The following is a 5,811-nucleotide window of genomic DNA, read 5'->3' on the forward strand; positions in this document are numbered from 1 at the left end:
GGGCATGAGAGCCTCCAGGACTTGTATATAGGCGGTACCTGTTGGTTCCACTCTTGTGCCACCATGAATCTTAGGGCTAAGGGCCAAGCTAGGTACGGAGCTTTTTAGGTGGAGGAGTGGAGAGCGTGCCACACGCACGTGGAGAGTTCTATTGACACACTGCCACTCTGCTAATTTTTTTGCGCCTTGCCCTGAACAGTGACACCAACCACAGGCTCCGAAGCGATCGGGAGAAAGCATTCTGATAAAAGACTGGTTTGGATATGATTTGCAGGAATACGTCGGTGAGCTATACAAGAGACTCATTGAGCTCGTGGGTATGTAGAGACTTGTAGGGCTCAAAAATTGACTGCCGTCGACCACCCTGAGAAAGACATTCTGTCAGGCGCAAAGTGGAGTAATGCTCGTGAGTGTGTTATGTAGACTTCTTCATCACTCAAATGGCCAGTTTCACTAAATCATATCAGTGTAAATGGGGTCATGTTGCACACCTACCTAAGACCTTCCACTAGATGTCACGTCCCTTTAGAACCTATTTTCAAGCCTTCTAGGCTAGGTCGAAAGGGACGCCGTATGGGGTCTACCAGTAGTTAAGTAGCTGTTTCAGGATCACAGTGTCGGCACCAAGAAATGAAGGCCATGAGGCTGGTTCATCTCTGTCAAATATTAGTTTCTGGCCTTTTTTCCTGATGTAACCAGCGCGTACGCCATAGAAAATACTTATGTCTGGCCAAGATAGCGACACATGATGCAAAAATAAGATCGTTTCACACCTTTGCATTTATATAAAAAAAAGATCAACCATAGTTCCGTTGAAACATTAATGAAGACATTTATGCATAAAAACAGAATGTGAATTCCTCTACCAAGGATGATTGTTTTGATATTTTCAATGAGATTACATGTTTTCTGCACGAATGTATATATATCACCTTTCATGTTATTGGTATCGCATATGTGTTATCGTCTGAACCTCTTTACGCACTGAGACCTATTATGCACCTTACGAGCGACCCCTTGTAAGCTTGGATTTGTGAACTAATAACGTTGACTACAAATGCTTTGATGGAAAGTAATTAGGAATGGAAACATGAAAATAGAAAATCTCGGGAACGTTATTCCAGTGTATCAAATACTTGTTCTCTGTCCCAGTATATACAGCTATAAACATTAACAAAACGAGAAGAGAACCTAAAAGCAACAATAAATGATAACACTTTCTATGTGAATCCACTGGTGATTCCTGGCAGTGCGCCTTCCGCACCTCTGGTTCTCGATCGAGAGATACGTAAAAACATAAGAGTAGGTAAAGTGCCTGGGAATTAAATTTTATAACGCTTATTAAAAACCTTCTGATCTTCTTCTGCTTAGACCTTTTTTGAGCGTTTCCTTACAACTATGCAAGGGGTATTTGTAACTCTTGAGCTTCGCCTTTAAGGTCGTCCCCTCAGAAGCGCCTGTAGTGAAGCCTCAAGCCTTATCAGCATATTATTGCACAATGGTGCTGTGCTTTTTTCCCCATAAACTCTTCAAAAAAAAAACATCTCGATACAGCAGTTCTGCATTAACGAAGAGAATTCGGTGAAGTAACCCAACTTTAAACCTTCTGTTCATTCCTATCTGTGCAGATACAATTTAGTTGCTTTTATTCAAAGTGTTCATGTGAGTCATTTAGTTAAGATTATGACTCAGTTGGCCATCCATTCGATTGTCAAGATATTAATACTGCTGCCACGATAATAAGCATTTGAAAATGCCCTGTCAATATTTGATTTTTACCCCGATATTTTAGAACCAGCTTTACACAAATCAGTTATCTGATTGGTAAATTCTGAAAAACGTTGAAATCTCATAATGGAGTCGCTCCCTTTGGATCATGTATTTCGCAAAAAGAGATAAATACAAATGAAACCTCTACCGAGGTTAGTGATTTAATTTGATTCTAAATTGTAATAATTAGTCTAAGAGTGACTACATCTGTCCTTATCCCATGTGACTAAATTAACATCCGTGTCCTCTTCAATTTGGATCACTAGGAGAAAATTGGCTGTATGTTTTTTTCGCTGCCATTAACTAAGGTGTGTTGAAAACTTCACAGACCCCAATAATGATAACCAAACAGTGGGTATCGATACGCCCATGGTAAGTTAGGTAAACTTTGGGCGCGTATACGTACCATGCAGGCAACTCTATGGACTTCAGATTTAACACCATCTATGGGTCATTACCACTTTTTGAACATTCTGGGTGATACGAACCACTGATGATGGAGAATAAGGTTAGATACTTTTAAATCAAAAAGACCACACGCCAAAATGTACTAGAGCTTCTAATTTGGGTGTAAACCAAGCGATATAACTTGTGAATCCCAGTATGGAACAAGTTAAATATTTCAACCAAAAAAAAATATATTTGAATTCGTGCTAGCACAATTTTAGCTTGACAAAAACCACCTAAAACACTAAACCAGTGCTTATAATGGTAAATAACACACGAATGACACCCCCACCAGTTGAGATCAATAAAAGCCTTCGACCAAAAGGAAAGCATTTCTTTTTGAATTTATAAGAGAGTCTAACATTGTCAAGGACAAGAATACCCTTTCTTTATAATATTCATAATGAGTTAAAACTTCTATCCAAATTAGTAACTTTTATCAAGAGCCCAGTGGTGACATTTAAAAACCCTTGCAATGTTGCTGAGGGAAATATTTATAACAGTTTGCTGTGGCCTTGCCTACAGACCTAAATAAACTGATTTGCACATCGTCATAGCCATTTAAGCTTGATTTTTCTTGTTGTAAACAGCATGGGAGGTATGTTAGGAAGACCTCACTTAAGCATCCTGAACTAACAAACTAAGGGCTCACAAGCTACTTTTGTTGTTATTCAGTTACAAGTTGAGCATATTTGAATATGGGTCCGATAGTTGGTCAAGGTATAGACTGAGGATTCTCCTCTAACATTTTGTTCGCAGGGATGAGGATAGGTTTCGACAACAGCAAGGATGTTTTCTCGCAGATCAATACTTTTGGGGATTTCCCTTAAACATCCACTGCTCGTGAGGTGTTAAATCCATACATGGTCTAAAGTGGGAGTGGTATCAGATGATGTCACATGCTAGCTGAGTGAGAAGTGTATTCACGTGGAATTATCTCGTCAATTTGGGGAGGTTCTGTAGAATACGTGTAATTGCCCATTGTGTAGTCAGCTGAGGGGTATGTATTGGGCCCAGGGTGGTAATATTGTTCAGTTGTGGTTTCTTATTCCTAGGTCCAATTTGTGGGTCTATTTACACACTATCTGAAATACCAGAAGGGGATCAAATGGATTGAACGTTGGTACTGGTGTGGTCATTGTTGGAGTGCATATCAGGGTGGGGTCCTGGTTACAGAGATTGATATAATGCGCGTTCATTTCACAAAATTATAGCATGTACCTTTTGTGACCTTTTTCCCATTAAACTTGCCCTGCATCAATTAAAAAAATGTGCTGATGTCAAGGGTTGTAGGCCTTTTGCCAGAACTGGATGGCGTTCTCGATCAGTTTATGCATGACATCTGAGTGGTCTAATACAACAGTATTGTCTTTGGATCGAGGGAAGTGGCCTGTGTAATCTGTTTTTTGCAACTAACTCCCACTTTCAAACTCATATCGGTCTAAAAGATAAAAATTCCAGAATTTGGATGGATATTAAATTATTTGAAGTATGAGTTTAAGGTAGTGCGGTCCAGCCACTTTCAATTTACGGATCATAGCCACACCCACATTTCGAAGACGTTTAAAAGCCATCCAATCATCTGCTCAAAACAGTCCTCTTTGCTTTAGCCCACCATAGGCATTTAATTTCCTTATGATTTTTGTCAAGTTCCTTATGTAAAGCACAGGGTCGTCTCGTGGCCGGCTTATTCCTGAATAAAAAAAAAAAAAAGCGGGACATGGCTATTGCATCACATCCTGGAATTGCGTTGTGGAAGTTAAGAAAAGGCTAGTTCAACTCAGGGATTAATAACATTCCTATTCATTCATGCTATGTACATCATTGTAAAATACCTTGATTGTTTAGATCAGGGGTACCCTATGAGGTCCAGAGTACTGCTGGTAATTGCACCCACCTGGTGTCCTAGGTCCAAATCAGTCCTTGATTAGAGGGGAAGAATAAGTTTWAAAAAYSKYMMGYAKRMYKRTRSYYGMRCKYYWTTTWAWRTMYYGMMMTTWYYWMMMWMGYYWSMMMRSGSGATATGCTGTAGTTAGGGGTTAAGTTGTTCTGTGGTTCTCTGACGGTTTGGGGTGTGTTGGTGGTGTTTTAGAGAGGAACCCGAGGCGCCCRCTTCAGGCCTACCTCATCCAGGACGGAGTAGAACCCCTCACCTTCACCAARGTTTTCCCTCGCTGGGAGAAGAGACCCACACCCACCACACAGGTACTATTTGTCCTCCTCCTCATAATAATTTTCATGATCAATAATAGCATCTGTACGCATCAGTAGCATCATCGGTGTTAACTTCACAACAGCAGTAAACACAGTTCAGTATTATCTGGTTGGGCAAAGGCTGTCGTGTCATAGCAACACCACAGTCTTTGTCTTTCAAAGTCAGGTATGTTTTAGATTTATATATGCTGACTTGTGAACGATGTTGTCCAGGGGGAGGCCGGGAGGGTCAAGCTGACCTTGGTGCAGGACGCCCTGGCCCAGCTCAGTAAGACCCAGTACCCCCTAGAGGAGCTGCTGCAGACCCCTCTGCCCGAGGGAGTGGACCCCCAGCGCCTGGAGATATACCTCTCCGACAACGACTTCCAGGTTGACACACAAACACGCTAGTCCTGTGTGGCTCAGTTGGTAGAGCATGACCRTTGCAACYTCACGATAATGGGTTTGATTCCCACTGGGCCCACTCATATGAAAGTGTATGCACAAACTATGTATGCACACTTTGGATAKATTTGTCTGCTGKATGTTTTGTACAGTATTATGACGTTATATTAAACAGAGTGCAGCTACACCTGACAGCCACTAGGGCGCACCACTAACGTCTTAATGATATGGCCAATTGAAACATCTTCTTGTGGTAGTCTSAGATGATAAAAACAATGTGACATATGTAGGTTTCTATGTGAATATTTCACAAAGCGTTCATCCCTAAGACCAGTGGGTGCTTGCTTTTCTCCAGTATTCTCCAGTATCTGAAGTAATGTCTGTTTGTTTATATGTTTCAGACTATTTTGAAGATGAAGAGAGATGAGTATGACTCCCTCCCAAACTGGAAACAAATCAGCCTGAAAAAAAGCAAAGGACTCTATTGAAAACCTAAACAAACACAACAAGATCCCATTTTATTTATGTCAACATATCCTGAGGAGAAAATGTTTTTGTATTTTCTATTTTTAAGAGAATGATATTTTCTGGTCAGGTGATGACAAATCGTGTACAGTGTTTTCTTAGTAGCTGTATTTAAGTTGTATTTGTGTGTCTTCTTTAAGTATGGTGCTTTAGGGCCTTATTCGTTCTCAGCCACTCGCTCTCGCTTGCAGAGAGACAAGACTGCCTATACCTTCAAACAGAAGGACAACCKTCCMTATCCCCAATCAATCAACTGGATCCATTTTCTTATTCCTAGAGTTTACATGAGTGTGRGGTTTTCTTACTGACTGTGGATTCCCTCAGAAATGTTAACTAAAAAGAAGAKGAAACAGAATTACACATTTTCCTATGAAACTTTAATTTACCTGTACAAATCAATGGAGGAAAAAAAGAGAAAGGTGAAAAAGGCAGGATATGAGGAAACATCACTAACGGACGGTGGGTGGGGAG

General features: G+C 40.6%; 1 pseudogene; it reads left to right on the forward strand.

Annotated features, from left to right (window-relative positions):
• The window catches only part of LOC111981415 (uncharacterized), a 52,872-nt pseudogene extending 47,061 nt beyond the window's left edge, over positions 1 to 5,811 (forward strand).

This window comes from Salvelinus sp. IW2-2015, linkage group LG20, assembly GCF_002910315.2.
Source record: "Salvelinus sp. IW2-2015 linkage group LG20, ASM291031v2, whole genome shotgun sequence".
Classification (NCBI taxonomy): Eukaryota; Metazoa; Chordata; class Actinopteri; order Salmoniformes; family Salmonidae; genus Salvelinus; species Salvelinus sp. IW2-2015.